We start from the raw sequence: 19,201 nt of genomic DNA, 5'->3' as shown, positions 1-19,201 counted from the left end.
AATTATTGAGAGGCGTGTAGCCCACCTTAATTAATATCATTACCAGTCTTTACAATTTCTAAACAGCGGTTGCTCTCGACGCTGTGGCCCAACCAATTTTGGTTACATCGCGCCAAAATTCATGCGTTTTCTAGAAGCTTGCAGCCAAAACAACCTTCCAGTGCACATAAGTCATCGAAATAGCCAAAATTTGTTGGGTCATAGTGCCAAGCGTAACTGAATTTTCGAAATTCTAGAAACTGATATGGATATCGCCTACGATAGGCTACATGGCTGCCAGTAATTAATGAGCCTAACAGTAATAGCTAAAAAGTTAATTTTTAATATTAGTCAATCAGCCTGATAGTTAGTACGTCTTAGCCGTATTCTCTACACCGCTGACAACGAACGCTACGCCGAAAAAAGCCTATTTTTAAAAACTGTGTAAAGTCTGTGTAAGTCTTAGGTGAAACACCCTGTATAGAAGACATAATACAGGGCTTAGTTTTACATGATGAATTTTTCGGTGGCGTGTGGCAAAAAAAAAAGAAGAAAGGCCACGGTAAATGACACCCAGGTATTTGTTCGCTGTGCGCTACCGTCACCCACGCGCACAACAGGTGGGCATCGTGCCTTAGCCCCGCTCGGCCTTTGTATATATTGTTAAGAGTGGACAACGTGGTCCTGGGAGCCGGGTGTGACTCATCGCAAAGCAAGGGATATGACGAGGCCTGGCGCCGGCGGCAGAAGCATAGACGACGACGGACGGGGTTGTTGCACTCCAAATCACCGAACCTCCGAACCGATCGAAGGGCGCTGTGTCCCACGGGCCTGGGAGAAATTACTGTCAGACGAGTGTCGTCGTTAGGCAAAGATGCGGCGAGAGCTTGCGACAGCAGCAGCAACGGTGGAAGCAGAGATGCCAAGGGCGTCCGCAGAATTTTTTGCAGGGGGGGGCCCCATTGGTTCTGGCGCCGGAGGGGGGGGGGGGGGTATGTTCGTAGCAAAAAGGCACTATTTGCGGAGAAAATTTATTTATTTATATATAAATAAAATAAATAAGTAAAATACACACATGAAAGAAAAAATACAAACAGCAAATTAAAGCGAGGCTACGAGAGATACATTGGAGTTTATCAACGAAGAAACAATTAAAATTAATAAAAATGCAAAAAGGTACTATCACTTCGTGGAGAAGAGTGCTCAGTCTTGCTGCATACGGGTTCTCATCACATCCATAAAGTTCTGTGAGGCCGTCATTTCCTCCTGGTGCCATTGGGATTTTACATGATCCCTGCACGCCTCGTGCATTTTTCTGTAGTTACTGAAAGCGCGCACGATAAAACTACCTTGAGTACCCCGGTGAACACGCGGAGGAAAAATGACGCAAAAACGACAAAAGGCGCCTTTCGCTGTCGCTGAGTACGCAAGCCAGGGGGCGTAATCTCCCAGCCATTGATGTCGAAAAGGCCTCTTTCCAGGTGTTACATCCGTCTTAAAATCGTATGTGACATTTGGCGACCATGGCTTAGTAAGAAGACGTAACTTCAAAAAGTCCGGTATGCCAGTGAGTTTAGCTTTGCCTAGAAACTCTCCTAAGTCATATTCTTGAGGCAAGTTATTTGTTTTCTTGATGTTGACTCCGGACTTAAATCCCAAGCAAGGAGAAAGGGAATCGTCTAGGCTTACTGCGTGACCGGAGCTTGCTGGTGGAGTTACTTCCATGGAGACGACGACGTCGGCTACTGTCCGGTGATGAAAGGTTGCATCGCTCTGGTCAAATCCGGACTTAAATCCCAAGAAAGGAGAAATGGAATCATCTCGGCCTGCTGCATCACCTGAACTCACTGTTGACAGAGTCCCTTCCATGGAGTCGACGACATCAGCTACTGTGCGGTGATAAAAGCTTGCATCACTCTGTTCAAATGCTACACCGTTGTCACATGTCACACCAGAATCTGGAGGGGCGCATTTGGATAATGCTTCGTCAGACAACCGCTGACGCTTGAAGAAGCGTCGAATGTCCATCATTCGGGACCGCGCGAGACAAAGCTGGCTATGGAGTTCCTCGGGGTTGGTAGTATTAAAAATATATACACATTGATTGGAAAAACGGTTGAATGCGTACGTTGAAAACAAAAAATGACTATATATACAACGAAAACTTATTTACAAGATAAATGCACGCTCGCAGCTTCATACACCTCGCTCCATCTTGCTCGCGCAACCGCACAGTCGAGTATTTGCACACACACTACTCGCCGCTCGTCGTTTTCTCGTCCGCTGTCTTGGTTGTTCTCAGCTTCGTTGACAACCGGCCACTAAAAACACCGAAGCACGAACACAGAGGCGCGCACACGCAAGGAAAGCCGCGCGACTTCCGAGGGGAAGGGACACTCGCCACTCCGGTCGGAAAATTTGTTTTGTGTGTTTTTATGGGGTTCAGAGCCCCAAAACGACTCAGGCTATGAGGGACGGATTAGTACAGAGTTCCGGATAATGTCGACCACCTGGGTCTCTTTACCATGCACTGACATCGCACAGTACATGGGCGCTGTTGGGATTTGAGGCCCAGCCAGAGGTGACAGGCGAGCCAGGCAGGCGCCATCGGGCTGCCTTGACCAAAGGCGCTGGTTTCCGGAGAAGACGCAAGGAACGCTGGTGTGGGGGCGCCTCTGGAGACTGCGTCGCCGTGAACAGAAGCAGCTAATCCCCTTTGCCGAAGATTCTGAAAGCGGCGCTTGTACCGAACTGCGCTCTCCCGTGGATCGGAGGAGACAGCGAGCGGCGGCGGCGCCAACTCATCGCCCGCTTGCCCTTGAGCAGCCCGACAAAGCGGGGATGGACACGGCTGATTTGTCCCTCCCTCCTGAAGAATTCATCGGTGGCCGGGGTGTGCACTGTCTGCCTCCGTGTCGCTATCTCTCTAGAGATCAAAGAAACAGGCACACATCTCAAGACAGCTCGAAACACATGCTCGCCGGTGCCGCTGTATGTCTGCAACGACGCGTCCCCGGACGCGGCACTTCGCAGATGTGACCCAAAGCGTGGAAGCGGAGCCGCTTTTACTCTTTTGGCTGAGCGCACCGCCGCCCCTGACGTGCGGCCATCACTCACGGTTCGAGTGAGTGATTTTCCAGGGGGGTGCAGCCGCCCCCCCTTGCCCCCCCCCCCCTCCGGACGCCCATGAGAGATGCACAGGAAGCACGGCGGAAGCAGCGATATACGTTGGCCGAGTCGGCCTTCGGGTCACCGGACGGGATGATGCTACGCAAGGTCACGCTGAGCGAGGCTGCTAATTGAAAAACGCTGTGTCGAAGGGGTCTCGTGCTTCGGCCATCCGGCGGGGGAGTTCGAGGAGGTTCAACCACCTGCGAGAAGACTGCGGGATTCTGCTTTCCCACGGAGGCAACGCACAGAAAACTTGCGGCAGTGGTCAAGGTGACGCATCTGTGTTTGATGACTGTCTTCCCCTTCTCATCCCCCGAGCTGTGAGAGAGCGAGAGGGCATCAGCACCGCCCCGTGCCGTGGGTGGTACCGCCAGCGTCATCAATGGCCCATCCGATTGGACAACGTTATTCGAACTAAGTTCCCCAGTCAAGGATCTGGGGAACGCGAACCGTATTTAACGGGATGTTGTGTTGTGATCGGAGCATTCGATTCGATTCTCATCTGTAAATATGTAGAATAAACCCTCTTGTACAGCTTCCTCGATAACGCAATCCGACAACGTCATTCGGAGCCGGGACCTGCGGGGCTAAACGAGTTAGTCTTCTTCATGAACCCTCCGTCTCCAACACTGGTTCCAGCGGTGGGATAGAAGCCCCATCTTTAACACTGGTTCCAGCGGTGGGATAGAAGCCCCAGCTCCAACACTGGTGGCAGCGGTGGGATAGAAGCCCCATCTTTAACACTGGTTCCAGCGGTGGGATTGTGGCCCGTTCTTAACAATATCATGCGGAACAAAACGTGTCTCGGCCACAGTCCATTTCTTTTTTCTTTCCAGAAATATGTCGTCCAGTAAATGCATCGAGCGTGTGACAGGTGCTTTGAAACTTTGGCCTCGTGTTTCAAAGTTTCGCCAAAAAACTGAGGGGATCGTGGCTTGACCCTCCTGGTTTTTTGCGAAACGTTCAGACACTTCGGCAAAATTTCAAAGCATCCGTCACACGAGCGTTACTATCGGTGGAAATATTTCTAAAGAAAAAGGGTGAATTCCTGGGTAGGTTAACATGTGTGTGACAGCAAGAAACGCATTTGTGACTTAAGAAATTGTGTTAAAAAAGTTTCCCGCCAGTCGGGTCAATCTCATGACGTCTGCACCAGTAAGGACTGGTTGCCGCCATTTTGAAGTGAATTACGGTATAACGTAGCCTCTGGAATCCGCGTCAAGAAATTCGGGGGCCGGCCCACGCTGTATATTTGTGAAATCGGCCGGTGACGGCGACATCTGTATTTCGTTTGTTTTTTTTTTTTTACCTTATAAATTCTCAGCTTTCGGTGAGCCTTTCCCTCAGGCGCATCGTACAAGGTGTTCCGTATTTATCTGTCCGGGATGTAAAAAATTCTGTGCAAACCACTGGTATATTTCTGCTCACGCACAGACCACAGGGTAGCTTATGATAGTTTGCGTTTTTCGGTAAATAATTTAACAGTAGAACTTGCCTGGACTGCCCGGAATCGGTGAAAAACTGGAGTCGTCTGCGTGCAGAATTTTCATCGAGGAAAGCGGGTTAGCCGATTCCAGAGGCTGCGCCTTCTGACGAACCGCGAGGCAACCAATATCGTTGTTCGAAGCTGGGGTAGGTCTCGCAGTACCCCAGATGGCGCAGCCTGTCAAATATGCTGATCCACTCAGCTAGACGGGAATTCACTGCGCAGACGACTGCAGTTTTTCTCCGATTACGAACAATTCAGGCAAGTTCCGGTGTTTAAATTGTTGATTGAAAAACGCAGACTATCATAACCCTATGGCCTCTGCTCAAGGCCAAACAGGCAAGTAGTGTGCGCAGGAGAATTATTTACAACCCAGGGAGATAAATACAGAACACCCTTTATAAATAACACCTCATTCAAATCGCCTAAAATAGTTGAACTTCGTTATAACGAAGTTGAAGAAGCTTGGCGATTACTTCGTTATCACCGTAGCTTCGTTATAGCCCGTGTTCATCGCCGTTCCAAGGGAAATCGTCATTCCTGCGTTATATCCATTATTTCGTTATAAGCTGAACGAGGTTTGACTGTATTGTATTGTTACGCGTGAATAGCTTGACTACATACGGGGACGAGCCCGACGTGACAGCTGAGCTGGTTGGTTGGTTGGCCTCAAAATGGCACACGCCCACTACGGGGGAGAGGCCAAGACACAGGCGGTGAACTGCTGGAAAGAGGAGCGTTTATAGAGGAGGAAAAGGAGTTGCAATAGGGTATAGGCTGACAGAATGGACGATGCAACGACAGGGGCCCTGTTAGCTGGGAGATCGAAGACGGGACGATGGCTTTGTGTGCAAATTCGAATGCAGCACATGCAATGACTCAATTTTGCACTGACTGAAAAAGAGAACAATAAAATAATAACATAAATTTCTCAAATTCAGAAAAATAAAAATGAGTGTCGCTTGAGAGTCGAGCGCGAGGGACACCCGCGATCGTCTTCTCTTTCGATCGCGTATGTCGCTTCGACGTTTCCGCGGCTGCTACAGTTTCCACCCTGTGTAGTCGCAGCCCACGGGGCGAGTTATGGAGTCTCGCGAGAGCGGCAGCTGTGATTTCAAATGTGCCACATGCATCAGAAAATTCGGTTTTTGTTCAACGGTGACCAGTTGCGGTGAGGAGCGTAATGTCGCATCGCTGAGATGGGTAACAATCGCATTAGGCCCGCCGTAGTGCGCAAGCAATTTCCTGGGGTGGCCGCGCAGCCTAGCGGTCGCCAAAAAGAGAAATTGCATTCATGTAACTACTCCATGTGCATCGTCCATTATGCTCGTGCAGGGAGGATAAATTTAATTCCGTGAAGTGCTTAATGTCTGAACTTTTAATTTAGTTCGCACGGTGCCACACGCACAGATTTAATGACATAAGTCTTAGAACCATTAGCAACCAACTCAGGGAGCCACAACTCATTCGCCCAAAAAATGCCTACTCTCGCCACCATTCCTAATAAAGAAAAGCATGCAACTTTATTAGAACCAACCTTCTGTCTAGTAGCAAATGTATTATCCACAACTTTCAGTCAGGTGAGGCACCTCAACTATATTTTCGATGCTAATTGCATCATTTTTACCGTAACTGCTGACACTATCGGCCGGTGTGCTGACACTCAAGTTTATGGCTACTTTTCTGAGTAAAAACAGCGGCATTTTTCGCAAGATAAATTTGATGTTACATTTGAACAACATATGCCATACTTTGTGCTTATTAGCGCTGTTTGTGATCCGGTAAAATTTTTCACTGGCTTGCAGGCGTTATCATCGTCGTGACGGTGAATCTGGTGGCGATGATGTACGTCGTGACGTAGGTCATCGTACGGCGCGACGATATATATTATATTGCATATATCAAGCACCTATGTGTTGCTCTCACAGCTGGCCGCGGCCTTGTGCTAATGCGGGAGTTGTCACGAGTAGGGCGCAGCAGCCTTGTGATCGCGAGGTATACTCCCTGATGCGTTACTACACTGTTAGCAAAAAAACACCCAAAAGGGAGTAAATGGCTTGTCCTCTAACGCACACCCAAAATGAGGTTTTTTACTCCATATGTATGGTGCTTTTATTTACTCCTTTATATAAGGGAGTTATTAAAAAGTGAAAAGGGAGTAAATTTTTTACTCCCTTATAGAAATGTAGCCCGAAAATGGCGTGATGTTTATATATTTTTAATCCTCATTCAGGCTAATTCTTACAGTGACAGCGATGGAAACGGGCAGTAGCTCTGCGGGACACCGGCAACCCAACTTGGGAAACTGCGCTGCCCTAATGTAACTCAGCGTCCCGCATTCTATTTGTCGTCTGCAAGCCCAACGGCGGCATAGGCGGCAGGAGTCGTCTGCTTGTCGTCTCTATTTGCTGTACGAGCTCGTTTGGTTGGCCGTGTTTGTAGATAAAGGGATGTAACATTATAATCAATAGTTCAAAACTGAGAAGGAGTCACTGAGTAGTTTTTATGGTCATGCATTACGCTATATTTGACTAAAAACCAGAGCAGAAAAGTTGAAAACATCCCTGATGGTAGTTTGGAATGGCCGTGTTTGCTTCCATATTCACTTCGTTAAGGCTTGTCTTTTCAATATGACTGAGGAAAAATGTAGCCTCATGAGCTCAATCAAGAGCTCAGGGTTGACACTATGTTCTATCACAGTCTCCATGTTCATGAAACACATAATCTGCTGCAATACATTGCGAGGACCACAGTGAAAAAAAGCTTGTGAGAATTAGGCCTAAGCGGGGGCTGTAACGGGGTGGTGACACAAACAAAGGAAAGTTATGTATGGTTAGAGCACTGGAGGCTACACAGGAGCAATTCAACTATGTACTGTACTGTAGCGAAAACGGCGACAAGCCAATATCTTGTACCGCGGCAGGCGCCCGTGAAGGAGCGCAGAAGTGAACGGAGATCCAGCGACGATGGTAGTAACCAAGCGGTCTTCACTCACCGCCATTATCAGACGACTGACCAGAAGCAGACGAGACATTAGGTGGCGGGGCGGATTGCACAAAATGGTGTTTTTTTACTCCGTTTCGGCACTGGGGGAGTATTTGGCACAATTAACTCCCTTTTAGACTGGAGTAAATGCTGGTAAATCCTCATTCTAACTCCATTGTTCCATCATGGGAGTAAAATGGAGGACAGTCCACCTTTTTACTCCCCGCTCATGGAGTAAATGTTTTCACGAATGGAGTAAAAAGGGTGGCCGCCGCCATTTTTACTCCCTTTTGGGCATATTTTTGTTTACAGTGTACGGCCAAGACTTTAGGCGCTCTGTGGGCGACCTGTTTCGGAGTCAGGACGGAAAAAAGCTGAGAATTGATCGAAGAATACATGTCAGGGCTTATCTGCACTTTGGAAAGTTCTGTAAACTGGATTGGTTGGTAGTCAGTATACAGTATTAAAAAAAAATTAGTTGCAACGTGAATGATAAAATAAATAGTTAAAAGCACTGATCACTTTTTAGCAAAACATTCGGTTATTTGCGCTGCAATTTCAGCAAAACCAATCTCCTCCGGAATTGCTGTTTGACCTAACCCATCTCCATTGAAACTGCTGTTTGACCTGCAAGGACTGCTCCTCTGATCTAGCGAACACTATCGTCATCAAGAAGAGTGAACCACATGTCACACAGGGAATCGTGGAATCAGAACGGATTGCTGCACTCAGAGAAAACCGCGTGAGCACGGCTTACACTGCCCTCTTCGAAAAAGAACTGGCCTATTTGCTCATGCGTAAATGATTGCCTTGGTTTGGTTTGGTTTGGTTTATGGGGTTTAACGTCCCAAAGCGACTGAGGCTATGAGAGACGCCGTAGTGAAGGGCTCCGGAAATTTCGACCACCTGGGGTTCTTTAACGTGCACTGACATCGCACAGTACACGGGCCTCTAGAATTTCTCCTCCAAAGAAATTCCAGCCGCCGCGGCCGGGATCGAACCCGCGTCTTTCGGGTCAGCAGCCGAGCACCATAACCGCTGAGCCACCGCGGCGGCCAATGATTGCCTTGCCTCGGACAACATATATATTTCCGAAGCGTTCATAATAAAAGTTGTTGGAAGTTCACATCTCGCCCTTGTCTCGTCGTTTTCCGTCGTCCTCTTTTTTTTTTTGCGTGGCCATCATTTTTCATTTTATTAGACCCTTGTTCGCGCGAAGTTAGATTATGCTGCCTACATCTGAAGACCCATACAAATAATATATCCTAAAACGCTCTATAACTAGTGCAGAACAACTCTGTCCGTTTTATTATCCCAAATTATAACCGCACTGTTATAGTGTCACGTCAGTGAAAAAGAGTTTATCCTAGTCCACCCTATCACGGCGAAGAAAACTAACACGCCTATGCATGTTCCACAAAATCTACCACCGTCATTTTTTACGCAGTCATTTATTGTTACTACCAACTATCGTTCTTCGCGTGTTGATAATGCCCGCAAGGTTGGTTTGAGCACCTTATCGCGCAAATACATTCTATTCTTTTATTCTTCATACGTCTATACTGATTAGAACCAGCATCTCCCCGCAAACATCGCTTACACCTCTGACTACGCACTTTTTAGTCAGCTTTCGTGCAGTTATTTTACTTGGAACAACGTGACTTAATGGTTAGAAGTTATCTTCATGTATTGTTTTAGCCTTTTTCATGAATTTTATTTGACTATGCTCTGCTTTTCGTGTGCACTTATTTTCATGCACTGTCTCTGCCACGTTTATGTAACCTTTGTTAGCAATTGTTTCACCCTCTCCCCACTGCAAAGCAACGGCGCTTCTTGAGGGTGCAATAAGTAAATAAATACATAAATATGGTCGGTATACGCAAAACAGAACTTTGATTTTTTTGATGAAAGCAACATCCACCGGGTCATTCGTCACTTAGTGCAAACCTGTAAAGATGAAAGCTCTCACAATTGACCCCCCCCCCCCACACACACGCACGCACGCATACGCACACACACGCACGCACGCACGCACAGGCACGCACACACACACAACACACACACACGCACGCACACACAAACACACACGCGCGCTCGCATACGCACACACGCACGCACAAAATAAGGAAGTACATTCAAGTCATCCAATGCGTCAGCATGTTTATTACTCTTCGCTTGAGCGTCCCCCCCTCCGAACGTCCAAAGCAAAATGTGTGAGGCTTTTGCTTTTAACGCAATTTCGAATTAGGCCGGTGGTGAAAGCACCTTGATTCCAGCGCATCCCACGATGAGATTTTCACCCAAAGCTGCTCCCAGGCGAGACCGGTGCGGAGAGGCGAAAAAACAGCATCACGTCGAACACTTGTTTTCAGCAGCGAGTCCCAACCAAAGCGCTAGATACGGCCGCATTTCATGCAGCTACAGCGACACAGCGATCGCAACAGCTGTTCTGCAAGAGAAGCGCGGCGGAAGCGCCCCTTCTCTCTTTCTCTCTCTATTTCAACTCTCCCGTTTTCTCTTTTTCACTCTTCCCTCCCTCTATCCTATACTACGTCTATCTCGACTCTCGCCTCCCTGAATATACGGCTGCTAGCAACAGCGCGCTGCTGCGTTTTAATCGCGCCGTCCGCAACGCTGAGTCGGCGGGTGCGCATAGGAACCGAAAGGTTGTGCGCGAAGTCCTTTCGCAATTGTCCCTCGCGCCCCAGCCTGCCCTCTCTTTGTGTGAACGGATATCTGTACAGAACTCGGCGCCCAGCCAGAAGAAAGAAATAGACAGCGAGTGCAGATGACGACGGAACACGAGAACGTCGAGCAGACGACGGTGAGAGAGCGGAGTGACGTGCAGACGACTTCATAAAGGAAAATTGGTGCGGCCCGGGAGGACTACCGTGTTTTCCCTTCTTTTCTCCACCTACCGTCACGACGCTTTTTTTTTTTTTTTTGACGTTCGCTCCTTTCCACTTCGTCACTCGTTGACGGAAGAACGGCACTGACGGCGCTTCCTACTCGGTGGCGACGAAGATAACGCCGCCCTGCCGACACTCACTGTCGTCGTCCTGCGCCGCGGTCTATCCTCTGCGAGAGCTCTTATGCGGGCCGCCTTGAAGAGGTGCTTTCGTCGACTGTGACAGGTGAGTGGCGCGTGCGGTTGAAGTGGATAGCATTCGTCTCCCGCGTATTGGCTGCACTGTTTGGACGAGGTTTCGGAAGCGAACGCTGCTCCATACAGTGGAAGTTTAGAGAGGCTTTTATTTGAAGGAAACACTAAGGATGGCTTCTAGGAAACGTTTTGTCGATTGCAGCGATACGAACGCACTTGAGCACATATCAGTGGACTTGTCTGCACAGACGCGAATATTAAATCAGTCATTAAACGTGTGTTATACAGGATGCAAGAACACACTGTGGCGACATCTGTCGTCAGCTCCTTCTTGGTGCAGTATGCAGGATCACGTGGTACTTGTAGCTTGCAGTTCGAGCATCTGCTTCGGCAGGGCTTGATGTATTGAACTGTCTTGAACTGTCGTATCGACGCAATTCACTGGGCTTACTGTGGTTTCGTTTTTACTCGGAAACCGCTTTGTACGCCAGCACGAATTTTTTATTTTTTTTTGTTGGTTGTACATATTCCGCTGTCTTCCCTTGGCACAGACGAGATGCGAAGCTCGACTGAGAACCCAGAATTCCTAGCCGAACTTCGCACATCATAGTAATGCTCAGTCCGAAATGTTCGAACATGCAAACCTGTACAAAAGCGAAGCGGTGGTCAGATTCCTGCGTTCTTACGTAGTTAAGATATAGAAAATCATGAAGTCATGATAAGCTTTCATAGAAGGAGACCTATAGTCATGTGCGATAAGATGAACAAAGAGACTCAACAACTGGTGTAGTTTTTGGGTGCTGCGAACGTCAAGGTTGAACCTTCTAATGATCGGCATGCTTCTTCGAGAGTGTCTTTCATTGCCAACCTGCATATGATTCGTGAATTGCTTCACTAGAGTCAATAGCAACGCTATCCTTCGCGGCGATATCAGGTATCATCTTGGGCCTAATATTCTTGGCGTTTGATGTCGAGGTTTGAGCTGCAGCCCCACACGTTAAGAACAATGTAAATAAATTTTCTGTAATAGCTTTTTCTGCTTCTCGCCGCCAAACATTCATGGGCATGAAAGCCAAGCTTATCTACAAGCTGTTATTTTCTCTTATATTAACCCCTGCTTTTTTGTTTAAAGACCGACCATGCAAACAAACACTAACATATAATTATGGCCCTGCAGAATAGGGTTTTAAAAGCGCCTAACAAGCGTTGACCGCCTATACCACAAGAAACCTGTTCCTAAATTAGAGCATTACCTTCCATTGTGTTCTTTTTAACTTTTCTTGCAGTGAGCACAATTTATTTAAAACCGGAGCATTTCTAAAATATCAAACCACTTCACTTTCTGAGCATAGGTGTGAAACTTAGCCTCTTTTCTGTTTTTGTACACAGTATAACCTGCAGTCACTAACAAACAATTTTGCAGTTACTTGCAACATTTTAGGACGTAAACACCGTTATCCAAAGCTGTTGCGAGCATATTATGTAAGGGTGTCGATATGTGTTCAAATGTGCGAGATTTGTGTATGCCAGTCTATAAATTGCTCTTCGTAAACACGTATAAATACAATCTGCGCATCTATGCTCCGCAAAATTAAATTTAGCGCATATCTATCCCAGCTTCCCTCGCTGTTCTTATTCCTTTTTATCTAGTGGAAGCGTTTAATTGTGACATACATTCGCGCTGCTGCCGTCTTGTTCAGAGGACTCTTGGGCCTCGCCAAACTGCTTAGCCATAGCCTCCAAGTTCGACAGTCCGTTCACGGCTGTTATGTAAAAAAAAAAAAGCTTGATTTCAATGTCCAGTTTTTTTGGGTTCCTGACCAAAGAGACATTCTTGATGTCCTCAGGTTCATAAAAACGTTTTTTTTTAAAACTTAAATGTGTCCTTGGGATCAGCGCGTCGTTATTCTGCCTTTGGAAACAGATCACGTGGTACAGCCTTTGTTCATTCATGTGCGTTTAGATGACAAGATCGATCAGGCTTATTGACATTTCCTGCTTTCAAACCAGGAAGGATAAAAGGGGGAAAAATGGAGACCCAGGGCAGCTGCATTTATTTCTTGTATGCTTACGATTTCTCTGATGCCTAGGAGTTGCGTTCGCGAAGTCTTAATGCAATGATGTGTTGAAAAATACATCGGAGAAAATTTCTGAGTCGGCAAACCCCGACTTGAGAATTCTGATTACATATGGAGCTCTAGAGACGACTGAAAAAAAGAGAAAAAGAAATAAAAATGAGGCCAACGCTGGCAAAAAGCAAGGAAAGGTATTGAAACACGAAAAGTTCACTAAATGCGTCAATGAGGTGTGCCAGACATTTTTAATTTCGGCAAAAAGTCCTTAGCTGCATGCGTCATCAATGCGAGCAATGGGATTGAGAATTCGGCTTGGTTTCGTGGTCGGAACTGGGGCCAGTAGCTTGCTAGGACCTTAAAGCCATTTTTTTTTGCGGATACTTATAACAGGAGTTAAGCAACGACACGAGGCAAAATTTCGTTACTAGGTGAATCAATAGTTCGTTCCAAACTTTGCCCTTACGGAGCCCGATGTTAACCGTGTTTCGTTTCACTGCAGCAAAGTGTCATGAGATAATTCACACTACGCCAAGAGCGCCAACGCCCCCAGTGGTGAGTCTCGCAGTGAGGAACGAGCTTTCCATCCATTACTGGGCATAATCATTGCCGACGAAACTTCTCGTGTTGTTGACTTTTTATTCCTCCAATGCGCGGTAGTCAGCGCACAAGAATTCATAACATTTGAAGTCACCATTTGGCGTGAAGAAATATGAGTCACGACTTTTCGCAGACTACAAAAGGGCTTTTTTCGCAGACAACAAAGAGGCTTTCTACAAGAATTATGAGCAGAACCTTCATGGCCACACACTGGAACTTTTGCCTAAACTCTTCGGGAAGCTGGCAGTGTGCTCTACGCAGGAAAATCCACGTAGAAAAATGATAACTTTTTTTTTCTACCTTCCCCGCTCTTTCTGTCAAAGCCTTTAATCAACAAATACTTTATTCGTAGAAACGCTGAACGACCAAGCAAAGCTTAGAAACATTTCCAAGTACGGCGTCTCATTACCGCGTCCTTTTTTTGTGGTCGGGCGTGGTCTCAGACTTCTTGTGCTTGGCGCTTAGGTGAAGGTAGCGGAAGTTTATATTAATTTATTTCTGATTTACATTACTTTACCCTCAGACTGTATACAGCACGGTTATGTTACTGCTGGAACTGTAGACAGATGCTCATGTATAACAAGCTTGTTGGTAGCATACGCTACCATATGAGTGCTGCTTTTCGACTTTTACGGTTCGAAAGGAAAAAGGAATAAAATGCCAATTCAAGTTGGCTGTTACTCAAAACATTTCCGTACACTCTTACTGACAGCAAAATGATATAGGAGGCATTCATGTGAATCCAAGGTGCGCCATTTTGCTCTACAGTGCGAACCTTCAGCGGTGCAGACGATAAGTCTATTAGACACGCGCGGTGGGCCTTTCGCCGTGCTCCGAAAGCAACAAACAAGTGGCCACGGGGACGTCAGTTAATGCTCCCTGTAGACAGATTAAGGCAAAAAGAACATCGCAGAAAAGAAATAAAAGATGCCGAACTGCTTCGCCTGAGCAAAGGGCTGCAAAGACTACGTGACGGAGAAATGAAATTAAATACTAACAGGAAAATCAGTTGTGTGAAAATCTTGGACAAAGAGACGCATCTATTATGGGAAATTTGCTTTACTGACAGCAAACGCCGAACGCTCGCAATATACGTACGATGGCAGTATACTGCTGAGAACCTTCGCCAGACATTATCCGGATATTAGTGTGCAGACCTACGAGCGCCTGTACAGCGGAAATAGTCTGCATGTCATAGCTCTCATCCATAGCAGGAAATGAGCTATTCTGAGAAAACCCATCTGCTGCGGAAAAGAAAGTTTTTTTCCGGCGGGTGTGTTTTTCAGTGGGAACATTTTTCGTTCAAAATGAAGAGAACTTTTCGTTTTCGATGCGAGTGTACCACACGGCACGATCCGAATGGTACGAATTGATCCCACTCATAGCAATCCCTTACTTGGCGTTTCCACGAAGTGTACAACTGCGCGCAATAAAAATCCTATTGCTTTTCTGTCACTAACTAAAGCAGTAGTTGAACTTCTATCGCGCGTTTCAAATAAGCAAGACACGAGACAGCTCACATTGGAACTGAAGTAGACTGATGACGCACTGAAAGAAAAAACTAAAACCTATAGCCACGCTTTCATGTTAGAAACATAATTAAAGGCACAGTCGCAAACTTCTTTAGAGCGGAACAGCGTTGAAAAATGAACATATTGCTTTGAAGGGCTCAGAGGTGCAGCAAATTGTCGACGCTTTTTCTCGAAACTAATTACTAGGCGACAAGCATGCGTTTTTAACGGCTCCAGAAGCGCGCTACTGGAACTGCACTGTCCGTACTTATCTTTATTTCGCCAGCATGTTTCTAAGTTTCACAAAATGTGCGTAGACGCTCTAATCCGCTGCGTTAATCTTCACTGATGAGCCCCTTCTGTGACGAATTAACCCGACGTGGTGAAAGCTGGATCTTGTGTAGCGTGTTCCGCCGCACTTCACAACCTTGAGACCAAAACAAGCAATAATACCTCTCAAGATTTCCTGGTTAGCGGGAAATCCAGTAGTCGCACCATAGCTCCGGAGCCTTGCGTGCGTGTTTGCAATGGTTAACATAGTATTCTTCCTTCGTTTTGCGCGCCAGCCCCCTCGCCACCATGTCTTTTGCTCGGTACATTTGTCTATGCGTCTCAGCAGCGTCGAGATACCGCACTGTCGTACCCCGTGCGTTACCGCTAGTGACGTCACGCTCCATGTCACGAATGCCTCACGCCTCCCTCCCTACACACTCCTTTTCCTCGTGCGCCATATTCCTGTACAGAAAATTTTCTGTCGTCGCAACAAATTTTCTGTACTCTTTCTCCATGAACTTGTAGTAACAACAGAGGTTTTTGTAGTAGAGATTTTTGTGGTTGAACAGACGTTTGTGTAGTTACAACAGACATTTTTGTTGTGACAACACAATTTTCTGCAGTAGTGGGCTGTCCCCTGTCGTCGCGACAGAACTATTGGATCATACTGTAGCAAGATACTCCGATACTACAGAAACATCTGTCGTTACGACAAAACAACAAAACATTCTGTCGTATTCTTTCGTTTTTTTTTCGTCTGGATCATTGTGCCTTCCATCAACGTGGAGCTCGCTATGTATCACGCGACAGACAGTTCTGTAAAACATCGCGCCAGTTAAATTTTTAGTAGATATATTTACTGTAAGGGGAACAAGAAAAACAAGGCCGTAACAGTTTTCTGAAAAACCAAGAGTGCACTGATGAAGATAAAACGCGTCAAACGTTTTCTGGCATCGATGGCTGTCTCCGCTTACACTGCAAAAATTAACTCCGTAAATAAACTGGGAGGAAACTAAACATTTTAAAGGTGTGTAGCTAGCTAGGTAAGAAATAAGTTTGGTCATTAGAGCATGCATGATGAATGGTTATAGTAAAGGGGAGACGGGGTTGGACTCGATTAGAGACGGTGCATGTCGGTATGCTGGACGATATCCAGCGGACAGTCCAACGTGTTCATTTGCCGTCCGCCTTTCTCTTCGCGCAGCAGCAGCAGCAGCCTCCGTTTGTTGCAGGAAGACGTTGGGTGCCAACGACATACTCGTAAACTAGGCTACTCGTCTATATTTAGAGCGTGGTACATTCTAAGCTAAACTGCAAAAAACGGGACATACTTCACCAGTTAGTCCTTGCGAGCAACTTCTAGTTCGTGGGTATACCCCCTATAAAAACTTCTTTTGACAGTCTTTAGCCTGTCCGTACACTTTTGTCTATGAAGTCTATAGAGTTTCCATAAACAAATCCTGCTGACTAGTCTATAGGCAATACAAGTCATATAGACATTCTATACATAATCTATAAATTTATGGCCATGCACTTTTATAGACTTTTTTCTATAGACAGTCGATAAACTCTGATAGACAAGAAGAAATCTCTGTAAGAAGGCAATAGAATCTATAAGAAGTTTATAGACGGTCTATAGACCATTTTCATAGGGGTGTATGCTAGCTGTGGCTGACGTTCCCTATAATCTAGCTTCTAAAGGGATAATGGTTGGCTTTTGAGGGTGTGGTGGCGGTGGCTAAGCATTTAGCCACCAAACGACAGCATCTGTAGCACGTTTAGCTCTCTCCGACTTATTCCTACACTGCCACACATAGAATGCTTTACGCCAGCATACATCCGAGAGTCCGTCCTAGAGAACCTAGAGTCCAGCTGTCGAATTTGCACTAGAACGCAAATCTCAGAAGCTAGAGCCTGGATTTAAGATGATGGCAGTGTGACGCAACGATACCTCCGCAGCGTCACTCTCATTAGAGTCCCGTCGGAAACGGCAAGGTCGTTGTAACCTGCGGCCGCGTGCTATCTCCGCTTTTGGCGGCAGCAGCGCTTCCTGGAACGCGTTCTGGCACCTCGTACATAGCTGTTGTGGAGGAAACGAATGAATGGTCTTTTGTTCTTGACTCCCTTTCTGAGGCGGCATTGTTTTCCGGGCAGTGCGCTGATGTGACAGAATGCACTTATTCATGACAAAGGCGTTGTGAAACGCTTCCGCATAACTGCTCGCTATATACGGCACTCGTCTTGTTGTCGGTGTCGTGTTTATTTTTCGTCGCTCCTCGCCGCTCCCATTAGTCTACTCACGGAGCCTTAATACAGGTGACCGCCAGCTACATATACAAAGAGCTAGCTGCTTTTTGCATGTTGGAAGTCAGTTTAATCTGCCTTAATCCATCTGCTCTTAAAAAGAAAAACACACTTGGCGCTGTTTCTGTGCGCTTGTCGTTTGTGTTTTTTAGTAACCATGAACTACCACCTCGTCTGCACTTCTACCTGCTCTTGCTGTTTGGTGACCTTGTGACAAGTTTAGAACCAGCAGTGATTCACACGCTGGTCGCACTTATGGCAGTTCTGCCATTGGCCACCTCGTGCTCATGATTTCAGTAAGCTACGCCTTATAGAGCCAACTGTGCTGTGGAAATAAGGCAGTTGGGCAACAAAATATTTAAACGCATAGAAGTTTTTGAGACTTGATTATGTTCTAAAATTTTGTCGCACACATGGATCGCTTTGGCCTAGATTTCTACAAAGTGCTGGTGTTCAGCCACTGCTCTTGTTATGGGACCAATTTTAATATGTAAAATGATTAATGCGTGGACGATTGATAGCAGCTGAACACTGACCCTTTGTAAACTTTTTCGGCTATTAAATAGACCTTGGAGTGCCTTGCTTCTTGCTTTGCATAAGCAGTGAATGATAAAATAAATCTTTTTTTGCCAAGAGAAAAGCTTGTCACGTATTTGTAGGCTGTTTGTTCAACATATTTGTGCAGTGCACATAAGGACAGCGCTTGTTAGCACATAAGGACAGCGCACGCACGCACCCACCATCACCCTCCTCACCTCTAATAAGTGGCTCAAGGTAGATGGACCTTCAGGCATTTCCAAGTCAGGAGGGAAAAATTATGGAGGGCACCTAAGTCTACTTAAGCGCTTAGAATGCGAGAGCATGGTCTTTTTATTTTGTCTTTATTTTTTACTTTCTCGTTCTTTCTAATGGGACCTACTCGTTAGCATGCAGTCGTGAGGCAACGCAAATACTAGGTTCACCCGTGCTCACCAAGATGCAACGCAGCCTCGCAGTCCGAAAGTCCTGGTTTCAATTCCCCGCACCCTCTGAAGAAATGTCATTTTTCTTTGATACCATGGTGACGTCATCTGGTATTTTTGGAACCACTGCTGCCGGTCGACGCCGACGCCGGGTTTCGTTGCCGATTCGTCATACAATGCTTTCGCATTAAAAACGTCTAGAAAAGCATTAAAAACGTCTAGAAAAAACTATTGCTAGGGGTGGTAGCAATATAGCCCGCCAACTCGAAAGAAGAGGGCGCTGATGACAAATGAATTAAAAAAAATAATAAAGAAAGAAAAGCTGAGCATGGTGGCAATTGCCACCACACCCGTTTCAAAGGGGGCGCTCCTATCCATCCATCCAGTCCATCCCTCCCGACCCTCCCACCATCCATCATCCATCCATCCATCCATCCATCCATCCATCCATCCATCCATCCATCCTTCCATCCATCCATCCATCCATCCATCCATCCATCCATCCATCCATCCATCCATCCATCCATCCATCCATCCATCCATCCATCCATCCATCCATCCATCCATCCATCCATCCATCCATCCATCCATCCATTCCATCCATCCATCCATCCATCCATCCATCCATCCATCCATCCATCCATCCATCCATCCATCCATCCATCCATCCATCCATCCATCCATCCATCATCCATCCATCCATCCATCCATCCATCCATCCATCCATCCATCCAATCCATCCATCCATCCTCATC

General features: G+C 46.5%; 1 protein-coding gene across 1 annotated transcript in view; it reads left to right on the top strand.

The window, feature by feature from the left end:
* The first annotated feature begins 10,153 nt into the window (after positions 1 to 10,153).
* Positions 10,154 to 19,201, top strand: part of LOC149343221 (sodium/potassium/calcium exchanger 5-like) — a 53,198-nt gene continuing 44,150 nt past the window's right edge. The window contains exon 1 of the mRNA XM_089545770.1: positions 10,154 to 10,755. The gene's annotated coding sequence lies outside the window, so the exon portion shown is untranslated. The remainder of the gene's footprint in view (positions 10,756 to 19,201) is intronic.

This window comes from Amblyomma mixtum, chromosome 5 (genome assembly GCF_055824585.1).
Source record: "Amblyomma mixtum isolate Tamu chromosome 5, ASM5582458v1, whole genome shotgun sequence".
Classification (NCBI taxonomy): Eukaryota; Metazoa; Arthropoda; class Arachnida; order Ixodida; family Ixodidae; genus Amblyomma; species Amblyomma mixtum.
The sequence above is the reverse complement of the archived record's forward strand: the minus strand, read 5'-3'. Positions and strand labels throughout refer to the sequence as shown.